Raw genomic sequence first — 19,831 nt, forward strand, 5'->3', positions numbered from 1 at the left:
TATTATTCATCACTCCTTTTCATGAAGGCAAGAAATTATAAATGATTACCATCTTGAGTTGTCTGAGCACAGAAAAAAATATCTTTAGAATCAATGGACAACTCTACTCCATAGATCAGCTACTTATTCAAAATATGTTTTACTAAAAATGCAGAATATGCCTTCAGATGTGACCGTAGTTTTACTAATTGTTCTAAGAATGTAATGCATGCACATGCATAGAATAAAGTCTCTCTCTAAAAAAGAGTCTTAAAGAGTAGTACTGTAGATATTAGGTGATCAAAGAGAACAAAAGGTATTTTTTTCAGGTCGTTACCAAAATGTACTTCTCACTCCCAAATTATTTTTACATTCACTCCCAAGCAATGTAGGTATTTACTAAGAACAAGTTGGCACAGTAAGGCAAATAGAACTCTTTTATCATTTGTGAATGAAAATGTTAAGAAAATTATCTTCTTAACCAACTAAAGAACAGATAGCTTAGACCTACCATAGAAAGGAGTTGCATAGTACAGAAATAAAACAGTTCTGTAGAGAAAGTGAAAAAAGGAAATTTATCTAGTCTAATGATTGCAACAATTTCATTTGCTGGCTGCAAATTGCGAGAAGTTTCAAAGAAAAGCTTATACATCAAGTTTCTAGATTACTTGTACACACCAACTGTACCTGTATCAATAGATACCATAATTCCAGAGGAATAACTTTTTGTTTACCTGAATCTACAAATCATACAAATTTCATGTTAAAGCTCATTGTACAAAAGTTTTAAGTTTTGCCATATTAATCTAAAACCTTTCAGCTTTTGTATCAAACATTAGAATTGACATAAATATTACAAAATAGGGCAATCCCAGATGCCTAGGTGCTTCGAAAACTCCAGTCAACGGAAACATGGCAGTTATTCTCACAAGACGAACAATATAAACAACAACCAAAAAAGGGAAAATAATAAAGCTCTTTGCATTTTGTATTTTTGCTGGTTTTGCAGCCACTATAAGGGATGTTTTTAATGTTTGTTGATCCTCACAACAGAGTAAGGAACATTAAATCCAGCTATAACCATATGTCAAATGCAAGAGCTTGGGATAAAGAAAATAGTCTAAAATTAGTGTTTACTAAATATAATGCTGTAAGAGAATATATTCATCAACTTCAGTGCCACTATCAGCTTGTCGTAAGTTAAACTCAAATGTTTACAAGATCAGAATTTCAGCTGAAAGGAAAAACATGTTTCAGTAGAGACAAGTCACCACACTAGGCACAGCCTTCTCCACTGAACTTATTACATTTTCACTTTATTGCTGACAAGATGTTAAAGGCTCTTCCTGGTAGGCATTTTAACGTATATGGTAAGATATTATTCCTACATGTCGTAGGATAGAGTATGCTGGTGGTATTCCACAAGTGTGCTAACTTCATGTCAATAAAGGGAAGTTAAACTAGCAAAATTGATTTTTAGCTTCTCTCAGCATTGGAGACAGAAAGAAGTACACGTGAACAAGACCAAGCTATTCTGATTTTCACTTTGCTAGTATGTTGCATCTGAGGCAGATGTTTGCTTCTAGTATAAGCAAACAGGCAAAGTGCTCCTGATGTAGACATGACCTAACTCATTAAAGCATATTTCAATGAGAAGGAAATCATCACAAACTTTCTGAATTTTAGGTAGATAAACTCAAGGAGCTACGCTTCTGAAGTTTTTGGTCATCTTATTTTAGGTGCTACTCGTTTCCTGCAGTTGACACTCACTAAAAAAAACAAAAAACAAAACACAAACAAACAAACAAAAACAAAAAAACGCACAAAAAAACCAAAATATTGCTTAAAGTTTATATAATAGTCACTTCCATTACTGATACATAAGTAGTTATGGTAACTCTCATGAGGACTTCTCTTTTCACTGCCTGCAAAATAGGAGGCATTTCCTCTCCAGGAAAGGTTATCGTCATATGTGGACAGTTTATGTCAGGTGACCTTATGAAAATCATACAAAAGAAATGAGACACTGTAAAACAAAAAAATATTAGATCGCAGTTTATGCTATGAACATCTGAGAACCCATGTTTGCATAAAAATATAAAACAGTGAAACAAGTACAAATAGAACAGAAGAGCTACATGTGTGTAGCTAGTAATAAAGCTGCTTACTGTTAAAAAGGCTTTCATAGAACAGACTGTTGGAGTTCAATATTCAAGTTAAAATTCACAACTTACTATGTGAATGTTTAACCACACAGCTGTAATGTCTTCTAATGTTCTTTCAGATTAAAAAAAAAATAACTTCTTTCATTTTAAGGAAAAGGATATTTTAGTAATAGGACGATACAACTCTGCTACTGCTTTCAGATGTCCAACACAAAAGACCCTGTGCTTCTCAGTAACGCACCGTTCCTACCAACATTATGCCCATAAGTTCTTATCATCATACTATTGCTTCCTACGATTACACTGTTTCCTCTCAAACTCCCATCTTTCTATAGCTCCTATCTCCCTAGGGGATCCAGTTACTGCTTACTCCTTTTTGACCATGCTACAGCATGCAATCAGGGACCTAGTGCTGGCTTTACCTTATTCCTCCTGCAGACATCCTCTTTCTAGGCAGTCTCGCAAAAGTTTTTCTGTGAGACAAATAGAATTTCTGCTAATTTGAGTTGGTTTTGTTCTGTGGGGATTTTTTTTGCTGAGGTCTTACTACAAACCATATTTTATGCAAACTTGTATTTTAAGTAATGTTCGTAACATTTCTTTTTAAAACACCGTGCTTTCTTCACTGTCAGCTCTGATCAGTCCTACCTCCTTTACCACAGACTTTCAAAATGCATTGCAAAGCAGCTTTGCTGCAAAGTGAATATTCCTTTTACAAAGGCAGTGTATGTGTTTGGTTACAAATACTGGAGTATTTCTCTAGTATTTCCTTCAAAGGACTTTTTTAAATACTTGTAAAGTTTGAGAGAGTGCTGATCCCTATTCTGTAAAGCAAGCTAGCGTCATTAGGATGACAAAATCAAGTCTTATTGTGGCAAGAAGAAACATCATTTAGTGTCAACAACACACTGCTATTGATTTGAACTCCTCCTTGCCTCACGGGTGAAATAACAAGCTCCTACACATAGACTCTCTAAGCATACCAATGGAGGAGAGAGGCAAGAAAAATACTAAAAATGGCTGTATTAAAGATACAACAGGAAATATATGACTCATGAGATGTAAATTCTTTTATCTGTATGGAATAAATTGAAGAAGAGCTTAATATGGCTTCTGCATTTTCTATGGAGTTAGATTAGAACAGAAATACACCTACCAATAATACACCAGATTTAGGCTTTCCAACAAGCATCTCCTAACTGTTCAGCAGCCTCTGTGAAAGAAGCCAGCTTCATTTTCATTATCTAATATGTGAATATTCACATTTTTAAAATGACACCTTATTTTAGCATCCTGGTTGGCCATTACTGTCAGTGTATGGTGGAGAACTGATTGAACATACAGCATAAATTATCCTTTCCCATTACAGGTAGGACCTCTTTAAAACAGAGCTAACACATAGTCTGTCAACACAGATAGGTTCACTCTTTTTCCATTTTTGAACAACAGACTGCAATTTTGAAGGGGAAAAGAAAAAACAAACCCATATCTTTCTTCTTAAAAAATACAAAAAGGAATAAAACCATACTTAGTCATGCAACATCAATATAAATACCACTTTGCACATTAATAGTTCTTTTTCTAGAACTTAAAGCTGTGCCTTTAAGCAAATTTGCTAACCAAAAAAAAATGAGATGAAATACTACTTATGTTGTCTAATTGCACCAAAAATTTAAGCTAATTTCAAACACTTTCGTAGCACTGAAGTTAGCATGCCAGAATTCCACAGTCCAACTCTAAAAACATGAACAAAGTAATATACAAGGCATAAAAAACTATTTCAAAATAACTTATTTTTTAAAATACTGAAGTGTAGGGAACAAAGCTATTTTCATACCACATCCAGAAAATGGATGAGGTGTGAAAGAAATCTCTTGTTTAATGTGACCTTTGGCTGTACTTTCACTTGTCATCATTATGAAGTAGCTACTTTCAGTGCCAACACATAAGCTGCGTTATATTACCCTATAACAGTAGTAGCACATCTTTCAGGAAGTGTTTCATACTCCAAGAAACTGGTGGCAGAATGCATTGACAGCACTTACCTTTGTAACTGCTTATAATAGGTCTTATTCAACAGTAAGACCTCATTTAAACAAGGAACTAAGAGTGACTGTACTAGATTTCATACAGCATGTCGCATAAACTAGTATATGTTGAGGAACTCCCTTGGACTTCTCAGCTTCAGTGAAAACACTCAAATAAGGAGAAATGTAAATTTGAGATTGGAACTCTGCCCCAAATAATAATATTCAGAGCTTTGTTACTGTGCATAGACCAAAAATACTGCAACATACTTGACTTTTCTTAATGTATGTAATTAAGAAAATATTTCTGAAGAGCAAATGAATTTGAAATTCAAGTAAGATTAATAGAACAAATACAACAAATTTATGTTTTATACAATGGTAGCAAGCTGCAGAATGAAAATCAGTAGCTATCATTATCTGAAGCTGTTCATCTAACACCGTAGAGAGAAAAACCATTGATACATACTGTACACACATTTTTATCCATGTATATAAATCAAAGGAAACAGCTTCCTTTAAGGCAAGCATATGAAGATACTAAAGCAAGGTACAAATTAAATATTCATACATTCAATATTTCAAAATAAGGAATTTGGATATACACATGCATAATTTAAGTTCTATAGTGAAACCTGTCTACAGAGGCCATTTCTACTGTATTTCAACAACACTGAAACTTGAAATGTACAATGCAGCCTTTCCATGCTGTGTTAAAACTTTATATAGTAATTCATTTCAAGCACTAAACACAGAATAAAGGCCACGTTATGCACACGGCACTTTTGCAGATGAACTGCTGCTTTGCCCTATTCATTAGAGCCCTGAAACAGGGCTGTCAGTCACAGCACTCTCCTGCAAGGTGGCTTTATGACTGCCCAACAAGTTACTCATTGGGAAGTGAGGTCAAATAGGCAACTTGAACTAACAGGCTCATCAGCCCAGAAAAAACCCATCAGTCAGAACTGACTCTGAGTCAAAGTCTGATACCAGGCACCTGTTCTAAACTCCATAGAGCTGGTGCTCATACACGAAGCCTACAGTTGGCCCCTTACACTGTTCACTCAAGCCTCTTTGGAGTAAAAGATTAGATTTTAGACCTTTAATTGGCAAAAGAAAGCAACACAAAAACAGACTCCACAACAGTATGTTGTGCACTAGGAACGATGAACACAGAACCTGAGTGCAGTTTACATACAACACAGACGTTAAATTTTCGGAGCTTATAAATTCCGATGCCTGCAAAAAACACTGGGGGGTATGGGAAAACCCTTCTATCCAATTTCCCCCCTCGAAATGTATCTCCTTCTGCATGGGTCTAAAGATACCACTACTCCTCCCCCTATATATAAAACCTTGCCCATAAAGAAAATTTCCATATGAGTTATTAATGTGAATATATTATTTTTTATTAGAAATTAAATGTATTGCTTCAAATATCAAAAGTCTCATTTTAAAAACATCCATTTTACTGGGATGAAAATATCTCAAGTTAACTTTCAGAAGATTTACAAAGTACTTGTTAAGGGGATAACAGAACTACTCTGTTTCAACATGTTTTAAAGTAAACATGCTTCTTGAAGGTCACTCATTTGATCTTGACACGTCTATGAAATAATAGAAGCAAAAGCTAAGTAAGTTGAAAACTGATATGAAGCAATAGAAAGCTAAATAAAATTAGTATCTACATGGTAAATTACTTCATTGAAAACCATCTATGGATTCTGCAAAGAATATACTTTTGCCTTAGAGCTAGTACTTTAATTTTCAAGAACCAAGAAAAAAAAAAATCAAAACTAGTCAGTAACAATGCAGCGTCGAAAAGCAATAAACTCAAAATTAAGTTATAAATAATTTAAAGCATGTCATGAAGATGTATTAATAATTCATCAGATAAATAATTTACTAAATAATCAAATAAATAAATAATGAAATACATAAATAAATCAGCAAATAAATAATTCTGCAAAATAACCTAAACAATAAGTCACTAAAACAAATGACAAACCTACAAAACTACAATGATTTTCTAAATTCTGATAGTTTTAAATAAACAAATGTATATAAACTAGATCAATCTTTGCTGGATAGAGAAATATTTTTCACTGCTATTGGTGAATTCCTGATTACACTGCACAAGGATACAATTTTAGATTTTATAAGAGTGCAGTTTTTCCCTTGTAAATTATTAACATGATTGCTACAATACATCCTGCTCCGTATTTTAGACGTAATCCCTTTATGTAGCTCATTTTTCCCCTAAAAAACTGAAAATCTCTTTACAACATTCTTAAGTCACGTATTTCTTATTTTTTTCCTGGGTGCAGTACTTACAATACTGCAATAGCCTTCTTGGTGGTTCTCTTACTGTCTTCTGCAAACCTTCAGAAGTTTTGCTGCAGGGGGAAAACACGTAGAATAACCTTAATTATTACAGATGGTATCTCATTCATTAGCGTATGACAACATTTTATTTGAAAGCACAAGAAAACCTGTTTTATAATTCTACAAAGCAACTTAATGTGAAACAACCATTACACTTTGCAGACTACGGAAAGTTTTCAGAAGTCTTTGGTGGAACGAGTTCAAGCAGACTGAGGCCTGTTTCTTGTATTTAAGCTGACACACAATCTGTGCGAACTGGCACTAATTCAGATGTAAAGACAAACCACGAGAAGGACAAAATACTTGGCTGACATCTAATGTTATCCTTGATTTTGGAAGTTCATAGTCCTTGAAAGAATACAGTGAGATCATTTAATATCCACTATCTAAGTACATTCACAATTTAATTACAACACTGCACTCTAAAGCCAACACTGGTACCACAAAGGTCAAAATCCACTCATCTCCTGAATTAATTTTCATTCTCCATTTATTTTAATGAATAATATTGACAGTCACTGTAATTTTCCTCAAAGTGGTATTCTGTAAACACAGCAGTTAAAGAAATGTGCTAAAGTGTAATCGTGTTATCAATTTTTATCCATTCCGTCAAAAAGGTTTATTTACTTTCTTCTGTAACGCACATTACAGGAAAGAGTGAGACACAGTTTTATAAACCATGCTACTGACATGGATTCTTGATCTCTGTACAGGACTGTAAAACTGAATGCATACATCAAACATGACGTTATATATTGTACATATGCACTTTTTTTGCCACTTGGTTCAAAGGTAATCAGTATGCAGTACTGTTTCTGCTGGTAAGATCTCAAATGGTTGATGGTGTTGCTGTATTTCAGCACTTAAAAGCCTAAAGGATAATTTACTCTTAAAACTACCTGGGCACATTATATTTAACAAGTCTCAAATTCTCTTTAGGGATTATAATAAGGAAACACTTTGCTTAATCATAAATTTTATATTTATCTTGGCTAAACACCCTCCTTTGGATAGACTGCCATGTTTTGTCAAGAAAAATCAACACAGTGGAAATGAAGTACTTGTTCTGTTGTGTGGTCATTCAAAAGAGTATGTAGAAGTAACGTAAATGTGCACCAGCGCTGCTGATAATTTCACGCTCTCATACACTCATTTCAATTTGCTTTAAAAAGGACTATTCCTCCTGACTAAATATAGTCATCGTGAAAAAGCATACCTCCCCTTTGAGCTAATAACACTGCAAGGCCTCAAACACAGGAGTACAAAATACTTCTGTTTTAAGGAATGTGAAGCACTTTCTTCTCACAATATATTTCTGAAGTGGGACAAATGAGACTTTTTTTGCCAAGATATTTTCTTCTAGTGCTCAAATTTCAGTTTGAGAATAACAATTCATTACCATACCACATCTGCAAATCCCATCCACCTCCAAAACAAATCACACATATCCCAAATCCTTCTTTTTGAAAGTAATGAATCCTTGTAAAAGCAGTATATACCTTCACACATTAAAAGATTTTGAGGATTGCTGGGACATAAAATGGCTCAGGAATGATCCTAAGGTTCTGGAATCAGACCTTCTTTAGGAAGTACCACTTAGTCATAGATCATTTTCATTCATCTGCAGCTTGGGAGCCTCTGATAGCAAAGCAATTTTTCACCAATAAGTTACAGTAGAACTAAAACCGTAATTACAGTAACCAATGTTTTAAAACCACATTTTTTCTTCCTGTTACAATTTATTTAGTTTTTATTTAGTTTCATGTTTAATGTGGGCTTCTAATCTATGGTTACAGAACTAACCTTCTCACACAACTATTTCTAAATTAGAGGATTATAATTCCCTGCTCAAACAGACATGCAAACCATTTAAAGAAAGGACACAAACCAGCCAACGACCTGAGATACAGCCACTTTTCTGTCTCTTGCAAGCAAATAAAAATTCCATCCTACATAAGAGGTAAAGGACAGAAACTGAGTATGACTCCATTCCTCCGTTCTGCCAGCTGCTCCTTTTCTCCCCAACCCTCAGACACACTATAGATGCCTTTACTCAACAGATCTTGCAAAAGATTGGTCAACAAAAGACTGAAGCAAAAGGCAGTGCCATTCAGGTGTAGTTCACAGAGAAAGAACACCAGAAATCAGCTAACTGTGTACACTCTGTACTCTGCCCAGACTGAGAAACTGAGTGCCTTGCTGTACTCAAGTTAATCTGTGTGATACTACAAGGAACTGGATTGTACTGCACACCCAAGCACAAATTTCAAATATTTACAATGGCAGAAGTATAAATAAGGCTCACAGCAAAAAGCACCAAGCAACAATTCTGCATTTTGATACTGCCATCACCAGAAAGTTTCTTAGTGTGCAAGTACAGATCAGACCAAAAGAAATGGCATACTGCTGCTTTTTCCCTTTGGGAACTTATGAACATAGAAACCAGAGGAAATGTTAGAAAATTATTACAACATATAATTTCAAAATTTAGGACAGGAATTTTAATATTTTTTTTTTTTAAATGTTCAGGAGCAAACACCCAGGAAAAGAGAAAGGCTGGACAGGCAGGCTTAACCAAATTACAGGTAATGTAAGGTACTGACCACTATATTCTGACTCACATTTCAAGGATTCTTTGAATTGTTACAAGTTACATAGAATATTTTGCATTATCAATGAAAATTGATTCTTATATTCTGGAAGTTAATACGTAAATCATTTCCAGCCCGGAAGCCTCATTCCTCTGCCATACTTCCCTCTACTACAATTGATCAATTAAATTAAAAATTATATTTTTGGCCCACTTCACATAGAAAGATACTGTTGCAGCACAGTACTTCATTAAAATTTTTAATGTGTCTCTGATTTTATTTTTATCATAAAAAGCAAAGAAGTGCTTGTTACATATATTGCATAAGTCTAACTGAAAACCATCAAAGTAACCCAGCATTACAATCAGTTATAAGGCAATTTTGAGTATGTTCCTGGTAAGAACCTTGAGTGTTTCCTGAATACCTTTTTAACAAGCTTCTTTCAATTGTCTCTTAGTAAAAAATCAATTTTGGAATATTAAAAGATATAGTAAAATGCTAAATCCCAAACTACTGAATCAACTGCAATCAATACAACACATAGCTCATTTGACTGTTATGACCCACGTTTCCTAGTTGATTTTTAGATAAAAACAAGCAGATTACTAGCAAAGGTTTATCTCAAATTCCCACATGTACAGCACGCCACATTAAATATATGCAAATCAACCTCGTTCTCCTCTAGTTTTTTTGAGCTGACAACTCATATGACCTGAAGCCATGGTTAACGATTACAATTATTTGACTTTCATATTTATACAATCAGTCATCAGATACGCATGTTAATTGATTTTAACAGATAGTTTTGTATTCTAATGATCAACAGTAAGTGCACACTTTACCAACCTCTTGATTTATAAGAAAATAAAACTTATATAATTTTTCACACTTAACCCTTCATTGTATTGATCTGTAGTATTCACTGAGGACTTTTCCACCACACGTTAACCCCGAAGTACTCCAAACTATGGGGTATTTATTTTGGTAGCAAAATTTCACTTTCCAATGAAAACCACCCTTTTATTGTGTTTAAAAAAAACACAATTACTACCCTAATTTAAACAATGCATTGCCTATTAATTAGAAATGATGAAACATAATTAATGCTTAAATAAATGGACTGGGCAAAAAATTAATCTACCGTTAGTTCATATTCACATTTTGCTATTTAAAGTTATTTTCTCTTTTTCAAAAGAACCTTAGTCATGCACTTCTTGATTCTAATAAGCCCTCAGTTGTCACATACATGACAAAGTACAACCCTACATTTAAGATCCTTCTTTCTCAAGTAATATGCTTAAGGCCAAAGCATTCCTCTGTTGCCATCACAAAACATATTAATGAATCTGAATCAGTTCCTTTTTTTTTTTTAACATGGCTGAAAATTTATTCTTTGCAATTACGTTTGTATTTAAATACCCTATTTATTGAAGCATCAAATACAAAACTACAAATTGCACAGATCTGCACATGAAGGACTGACTATTTTATACATTTACACAGTGTGCAATCAGCATCTAATACAATTAATGGTGGTTGGTCTTTAAGGATATTCGTATAAAAGAGAGTGGATATTGAACCTTACTCTCAAAAAGACCAAATCATGCCTTATTCGATAGAAGAGCTCTCCCAGTGTAGGCCTTAACTGTTATTGGACTAAATGCTTATGCTGTAATTTTGGTAAAGCAAAAGCTGTCAAATCCCTTTCTCGGTATACTTTAACACCAATACTGATATTTTAATTTCTGCAAAACACAGAATCTTTCTACTTTCTATAAATAACTGACTGAAGTACTGAGTCTGTTCATCTTTTACCCAGGTGAGCGTTGTATACTCCAAGTTCTGCTACCATTCTCTTTTTGGCTGCCTCCTCCAACTAATTTCAAGCGAAATTTATCCATTATGAGATTTTTAAGTATATTCTCCAGAACAAAAAGCAGCACAGAGGTATTAGAGCACTCATCTCAGATACCTAATGCTGATTCAAGTTCCTATGATATATCTTAGACAGAAGAAACTTAAAGCCATGTTATCACAATCGTGAACAAGCACGTTAATCTCTAACACACTGCTTAATAGACTTCTCTGATTTTTAAAAGGTCTTAATTTCACACTGAACATAATGAGAAAGGTACCAAACATATGACAGGATTCTGTTGCTTTCTTAATAGTTATTTTCTTTAAACTAAGGTCTGGCGCTATGGTAAATACTGATAATGCAAATAAATTCTCTTCAATCTTTCCCTTATTGGGAAACACCTTCTCAGTCTTCAGTAGATCTTGATTTCATTCAGAACATAATGAGAAAGTCTGGGGGCCTGCAGAAAGGGGAAATCCATCCCACCCTAATCACTAACCCAATTTTAACACCACAGGTATCAACACAGAAAGACTCTGGTTTCTTTTATATAATGCAGTGCTACGAGTTAGCCGCCTTGAAGACTGACTGTAAGGTTTATACTTTTGTAGCCAAGGCAGACCTGAAGATAAATGGAAGGGTAACAAAGATTTTAAAGTTATATGTGAAATTCCAATACAAATGGCCAGAAGAAAAAAGCAGGAAATTAAAAGGTAAGACAAATATACCTAGATACCAATGTATATACTTAATGTGTAAAGATCTAACAAACTTAGAAAATAGATGGAATTTCTAGTTTCTAAAAATGCCTGATATCCTCCACTTCTCTTTAAACTTCACTGTGTTAAAAATCACAGACCTGGTAACGTTGGCTTTGTAGCAAAACAAGTAAAATGTAACAACTGCATAAGTATGGGTGACTGAGCCAAAGCAGTCCTACTCTGACTCCTAAATACAGCACATTCATTTAAGTTAGAATTAATATAAATATTTCCACAAGATGCCTGAACTTAGATTATGGTGAAAACAAAAAAAAAAACAAACCAAATAAAAAACCCCTGTTACAACTCACTGTTTTAAAAAAGTATGTTAATTGTTCATCATAAAGATCAATGATTAGAAGTAGCATATGACTAACAATACTCAACGTGTCTATTAAAAACCAAGAGGAAACAAAAAATAGAAAGCAACTGGTGACACCTTCTGATGACAACTTTTATGTAAAGAATTGCAACTACAATAAACTCCACAGTTACAGGTTAAATTAAGGCTATGAGTAGAAAGAAGGCCAATAAAATGCATTCTTGGAAATGAGAAAGTAGAATATGTTCACCTGGAAGACAAACACAAACACAGTGACAGCATGACACCATCCAGAGACTCTTAAGGGGATCACGACAGTGGGAGCTGAGGAACAAAAATCCAGCTCAATACAACTGGTTTAGTATCCAACTGTCACTCTGTTATCTTAGTCAGAAAAAGAAGTTGAGATCCATGAAACATAGAAAACCATTTACCATACTGGCCCTGTTGCACAGTAAGATGTTCTTTTGCACTGTTTTATGCATAAAAAATAAACATGAAAATGGATCATAAGTTTAATACAACTAGATAGGTAAGTTTAACCATTTGTATCCAAAGGTCATCCAATTTGATTATAAATCATCAAGGACAATCATACATCGACATACATTGTCCTTAATGTAGAAAGTATAGCCTTTATGATGTTTAGTTAACTCCATACCAAAACCATCTAACTATTTTGTAACTCATTGCATAGCCTCAACACAGAAGAAAATATATGATCTATCAGCTGGATAAGTCCCATATAGACACATAAACCCCATCAGAGGTGCAAGGCATGGGAGGAAAACACCAAAAAAGGAGAACAGGAGGAGGACAGAAGACATACTGCTCATTTTGATGACAAAATTATCTAAGCCCACACTTAGGTCATCTAAATGTGATAAAAAACATAATCACAGAACCTCAAAGTGTCAGTTTGTGAAATGGAAAACCTCGCACCACCTCCAGGATGTTTTATTTCTACCAACATCAGCAACATTTGCATTCCCTAAATCCCACTCCATTTTATAATGGTGACTAAATGTCACTGGACTTATTAACATTAAGAAACAGATTAATAAGAATGGCAACCATTCGCTTGCATAAAACTTGCCCACTTCTTTCATGTTCCCTGTCTACAGCGAAGTGGCACATGAATACTATATAGGCAGCCAAATGCCTCTTCTGACATGAAGACTCCTTCTGAGATAGCCAGTGTGACCAGAAGAACTGTTGCTTATGGCATCCAAATGAACAAAAAATGGAAACTTCACATCTAAAAAACCCAAAAGGCTCCACGGTTTCTCTTAGAACAAGTGAATATTTCACACAGAATCATCAAGTTAGCGAATTTAAAACACAGCAGAAAACTGCTGCAAATTTCAACCCGGTTAGTGGATAGATGAATTTAGGGAAGAGGATGTAAGCATCATCAACATAGGACAATTGCTGGGTTTTATTTTAAACATGCTTAAACTCAACATTTTAACTTAAATTACCTTAAATATTTAAGAATGATGTACGGTTTACATCTCTTGCCACCTGAATCTGGTGATCCAAATGTCTAGAATAGCACATTTGGAACGCTGAGTTATATTAACATCATACTAACTATAGCAGTTCAATTTCAACAAATTTCTCTGGGTTTTTGCATATCGCTGAATAAATGACTCTGGAATTAGTTTACTTTTCTTGGAGGCATTATATGAGATTATTTCTCAGTCTCCTCCTCTTTGATTTAGTACACCTCTTAAGATAATTTATTAATGTTTTGGATATCTCATTCATCATCTATCATTACTGGTGTCATGAATTAGAGGAATGGAACAGAGCACTGGACTATGCACTTTTTCCATATTCATCAATAAAATAGCCACCTCTGTTAGCAAGCACTGTATAAACACGGCTGGTTCATCTACTAAAGTGAGACCAGGAGTACTTTTTAAACTCAAATCCCCAAACAGATCATTAGATTTATAGTGTAATATGTTATTAGTGAAGTAAAAATCAGTAAGAAAGGTTAGAAACACCTGGTCTGCAAAAGACAAAAGCACACGTCAGACACTGCTAAGTCCTGTAAATTATTTAGACAAATTAGAAAGCTGATGAATACCAGTCTTTTATGAGAGACAAGAAAAAAAAACTGATTAATTGTTGAAAATGCTGTAATTTTGTCATCATACTAAAAAAAATAGTAAAAAGTGGAAGAAAGATTCAACTAACAGAAACTTTAATGGCAGCATTTAAGTCTTTGATATTTCTCAGAAGACAAGTTACCTACAGGAGTGATAACTAGGAAAAACAAAGTCCCTTGCCATCACTTTTTCTTTTTCTTTTTTTTTTTTTAAATAAGACAAGCTAAACACAAAGTACATTGGAAAATACAATTGTGAAGATATCAGAATATTTTCAAGACAATGATCATTAATGGGAATCCTATCGATAATAAGTTACACAGCAGTATACTGTGCTATATAAATTACCTGAAGGAAGTCAGCATTAATATTGTTACGAGAACATTAACTCTGACATAACAAGATCATTATGCCTGCACTAAATTACATCTTTAAATTAAATTTGACTATCCAAATTTTCACTTTTTGGTATTTTAGGCAAAGACTAGTTGATATATTTTGTAAACACTGACTGTTTGCATTCCTTTATCTAAAAGTAAATATTAACGCAAATTAATATTTTACATGATATAACAGTACTGAACTCACCTCTTTTCTAATTGTTACATCAAAAAGTTCGAGCCAGGTTTAGTAATTCATTAATGGAATCAGACACAGAACTTTAGTTCTTACAATAAAAGAAGAAAAGGGCTGCACATGTTAAGATTTATGTTGGGTAAAACGCTTCAGATTAGCAACTGTGTATCCAATTTCTACATGGGGAAGAAACAGTTATTTTTTCTTCTTTAGGCATTACAGATGAGGTATTTCAGGCTCCAATATGAGCTGAAAATAACAAAATAACTTTTTCCAACTAAACAGTCTTTCATTCTGCTACCTTTAAATCAGGACCTTTATGATTTTCCATATAGACCCTTAACTATCTATAGTAATGGATAATCAAAAAAACTACTTATACCAATGCTTTTTAAAGTTAATTAAACTAAACACATTTATACAGATGCATTTTCCCCTTATTATGTTTAGAAACGAAAAAGGTCAATGAACTACATATGACACCTTCCTATAGTTACAATTGCCAGTGGAATGCAAAATGAATTATGTGAACTGCATCTGGTTAGTCTCCTGTTTGATCAGAGTTTGGCCATGATGATGATACCTGTTGTTCAATCTAAAGAGGTAGCTTGCAGCCAAAAGAACCTTGACTAAAAACAAGCAGGACCCTCCCTGTACTAAGGTGCATGCGGTTTGAGGATTGACACAAAGCAGAGAAAACAAATCCTACTCTGCTTGAGAGCAGCCATTTGTGCTGACTCTTATCTCTGCTTCACTTTGTATAAAAATGTGTATTGTCACGGAAACACCGAGATTAATTCTTTTCTCTGTCGATTATGATATCCACCCATCACATAGGTCCCCTGAATTCTATCTGTAGCCTCAGTGAATTTCTAATTTCTAGAACAGGGAACTTTATTATCCAGGAGACTATCGGCATGTCATACCCAAAATTTCCAGTCTAGAGGGGTAACAGGTACAAGATAATTCTCTGGTGCAAAAAGGACTTTACTGAACCTGGTCTCCATGATCAATGCAAATGCTCTAGCTACTGGGGTAGCAGCCGAAAAAAATAAAGTGTTGTCAATGGCACCACCATTCTGTCATGCAAGAGTTTTCTTGACTTAAGTGTTTCCAAACCATCTGAGATTTTTACCATTCCTGCTGTTTTTGTTCACCAAGGAGAAAACTTATGTCTGCATGGAATTCTTCACAGAACCTCAAATCAAGGAACATGCACTGCTGATTACGTAAGACCAACTCCACTATATTAATCTTGGGATGCATGGGAGAAAGTTTATGTTTTCCTCAACCTAAAGAGACTACTTCCTTACCTAAAACTTTATAACAAAGCCCTAGTAAAGGGTATCCAGAATTACCCAATCTTCATTATTATCCAGGTAAATAAGCAGGTAACCTGTTCTCTATTCTGAATACATGATTTTACTTCTTAATGACAGATTTCAACAGTAATTAATGACTGTGCAGAAGTACTGAAAAAAATCATGGAAATAATGCTTTAGCTTACCCCATATGGAATCTGGAACACAAGAGGCAAATTTCCCCAAATAATTATGCCAACATAACTTTCCTTTAGCTCTTGCTACCTAATTATCCTAACTTTCAGGCCTGCTGAAAAAGTCACCAACAGCCAATAAATTGCATGGTGAACAGACACCAATCACTGAGAAGTAAAGGAAGATAATATTTGTACTTATTTTTATTAAAGGTTCTGCAAGACACAATGACCTGTCTTCTTTTTAACATCAGAGATCCATAAAGCTTCAGATGTTTATATACCTGCTAGGATCAGTATCCATAGATGTTGATTCTTATGGTGGTTATAAGGGATATCACTGTTATGTTCTTTAATCACAGAAATTACATGAAATTTAAACCTTTGCTTCTCAGCAACATCCTATCCTCTAAACTCTGCTGAGTACCTATACTCAGACAGACAAGTATTTTTAAAGCCCACTAGAACATTCGCTCATGTAGTTGATCAGAAGCACACATGGACCTGCAATTACTTAACACTTTTCCTGGGAGGGGAAGGCAAAGCAGACATTTGAAATCCAGTGACTACAAAGTAGTGATTAAATGCAGGAGGAGAAGTGAGGAGATGGTATTCTGAAGGAAGCAAACAGGTAGGAGCGGAGGGCAGTAGCTGATACCATCGGTACTGAAGATAAACCCCTCCATATGGGGCTGAGATATGCAATTATTACCACTAGTAAAGCAGTTTACTCCAGCTACATGATTTAACAACTGTTAAACCAATGCTGTTAAATTCAGAATCCACTAGAAACATACTACAAATTGTTGCAAAGAAATAGGGCTTGTTTAGTCCTCATTACAGTGTCAGTGAGTCAAAGAGTTGATCTTAAACAACAAAAGCCTGACAGAAGAAAATGCCACCAGCTCTGTCAGACTCCTGGAAGAGAAAGTTAAGGCTCAAATGATTGTGTTGATCTTTGACTGAAGGTGTAAAACAAGTCACTTTCTTCAAAGCCAAACACAACACCACAGCCAACAATACAGAATCTTTTCGGTTTTTTCCCCACACAATGAATTTCTGATGTCATAAGCTCTGGAGATTTTTAATCACACTAAAAGGCATTAGCAAGGCAAATGTATATGACCCAGACCCATAAACAACCACAGGACTGGTTTTCCTGACTAACCTTATTTTTCCTTCTCTCACCTAAATTCCAGTACCAAGACTTCTTTTTAATATGTACCTTAAGGTTTTAACCAGCTTTTAACCAAAGATTTTTTCTTTCATTACTTAAATCTGAACAATTGTTTAGATTTGTTCACTGACTAAAGTATCCATGTTTTATTAGTCACATGTAAAACTGGACTGCTACTCACAAGACTTCAAGATAAAACACTCCACTGATACAGAGCAGAATCTAAAATTCATCCCATTCAAAGACTAACAGCCTTACGGCACAGTATTTCCTGCTCTCAATTCAAATAAAAGTAATTAAAAATGTCATATTTTCTGTTCAGAAGTCATCCTTAGTCATCCTTCCTGAACTCCTGATTCTCAGCATCACCCTTAATGTCCTACATAATTCTGCCTATCTTTTCTTCACAAAAAATTCTAATTAAAAAAAAAACCTACATTGACTAAACCCCTTTCAATGTATCTTCCAGTGTAATTTTAGTGTATTTATAAGATTTCTGCTGCTATTCATTAAAAATCAGATTTAACAGTGTTTACTTTTTAATTTTAGATATGACTTTATTTAAAAAAAAAAAAATTCTAGCCCATGCCAAGTAAACTGATGTCAACATACTGCAGCTGCCATAACCACTACAGAAGAGTAACAGCAGAAATGAACAGTTAATGACTAGTAACAGAGCCAGAAACAGTGGACAGACAATAGTTTAACTTAACCAATGGGTGTACACCCTCTTCTTCCCACCTCTCACCTCCAATAGATTTATCTTGGTTATAACTATATTAGTCAATTCAAGTTCGTTGAATTGAAGGTCTTTCCATCACTGACATTAACAGTGAACTCACTTGGGACTTAGAAGTACAGGCTGATTTTTTCTTCCTGCAACAACTTTTAAGCATCCCGAAGCCCAGGAGTTCTTGATTTCTTGAACTAAGTGCTTACTCAGCAGGAATCCAGAAAGTAATGCGTTATTTCACTTAGCCATACTAGCACTTTGTTATCCATTTTATGTAAGAATTCATAACAATAACAAGTGTATCGTTTGACATGCAGCAAAAACATGGGCAACCAACAGATATTTCCTCTGACCCCTGTCAGATCAATTAGTTTCCATAGCAGAGACAAATGCCTTCAGAACAGCAAAGCAAGACAACAGAAATCCTCTCAAATGGTAGAAAAAGCCAAATATATGAGGTAAGAAAGTGAACTAGATTTGAAACAATAAACTGCATTGAAGTGATTTTCTATACTACAGCTAAAGCTGTTCTCAGTAATGTACAGCATCACGCACAGTACTTCACAGTACAATTTCATTAAATCACTTGTCTGCCAGAAAGACATGACATAGACTACCTATCCAGAGTGCATTACAACTACCGATTTCATTTTAATAGAATAGTATATAATTGTTTAGGTTAGAAAAGATCTTCAGGATCATCAAGCCCAACTGTTAACCAGCACTGCCAAGTCCACTACTAAACCATGTCCTTAAGCACCATCTACAAGTCTTTTAAACAACACCAGGGTTAGTGACTCAACCACTTCCCTGGGCAGACTGTTCCAATGCTTGACAACCCTTTCCATGAAGAAAATGTTCATTACAGCCAACCTAAACCTCCCCTGGCACAACCTGAGGCCATTTCCTCTTCCCCTATTGCTTGTTACTTGAGAGAAGAGACTGACAACCACCTCACTACAACCTCCTTTCAGAGAGCAAGGTCTCCTGTCAGCCTCCTTTTCTCTAGGCTAAACATTTCCAGTTCCCTCAATTGCTTCTCATAAGACTTGTGCTCTAGACACTTCACCAGCTTTGTTGCTCTTCTCTGGACATACTCCAGCATCTCTACTTTCTTGTAGTGAGGGGCCCAAAACTGAACATGTTATTTGAGGTGCAGCCTCACCAGTGCAGAGTACAGGAAGACAATCACTTCCTTAGTCCGGCTGCCCACTCTATTGCTGATACAGGCCAGAATACCACTGGCCTTCTTGGCCACCTGGGCACAAGCTGGCTCATGTTCTGCCAACTGTCAACGAACACTCCCAGATCCCTTCCCACCAGGCAGCTTTCCAGCCACTCTTCCTGAAGCCTGTGGTGATACATGGGGTTGTTGTGATTCACGTGCAGCACCCAGCACTTGGCCTTGTTGAACCTCATACAATTGGCCTAGGCCCATCAATCCAGCCTGTCCAGATCTCTCTGTAGACCCTTCCTGCCCTCAAACAGATCAACACTCCCACCCAACTTGGTGTCACCTGCAAACTTGCTGAGGGTGCATGCGATTTCCTCATCCAGATCTTCGATAAAGATATTAACCAGAACTAGCCCCAATACTGAACCCTGGAGAGCATCACTTGTGACCGGCCACCAAATGAATTTAACT

General features: G+C 35.2%; 1 protein-coding gene across 3 annotated transcripts in view; it reads right to left on the reverse strand.

Moving 5' to 3' along the window:
• The window catches only part of TBC1D5 (TBC1 domain family member 5), a 319,489-nt gene that overhangs the window by 286,437 nt on the left and 13,221 nt on the right, over positions 1-19,831 (reverse strand). For all 3 annotated transcript variants that reach the window (XM_030478248.2, XM_030478230.2, XM_030478238.2), the window contains one exon: positions 6,506-6,567. The gene's annotated coding sequence lies outside the window, so the exon portion shown is untranslated. The remainder of the gene's footprint in view (positions 1-6,505; positions 6,568-19,831) is intronic.

Source organism: Strigops habroptila, chromosome 1 (assembly GCF_004027225.2).
Source record: "Strigops habroptila isolate Jane chromosome 1, bStrHab1.2.pri, whole genome shotgun sequence".
Classification (NCBI taxonomy): domain Eukaryota; kingdom Metazoa; phylum Chordata; class Aves; order Psittaciformes; family Psittacidae; genus Strigops; species Strigops habroptila.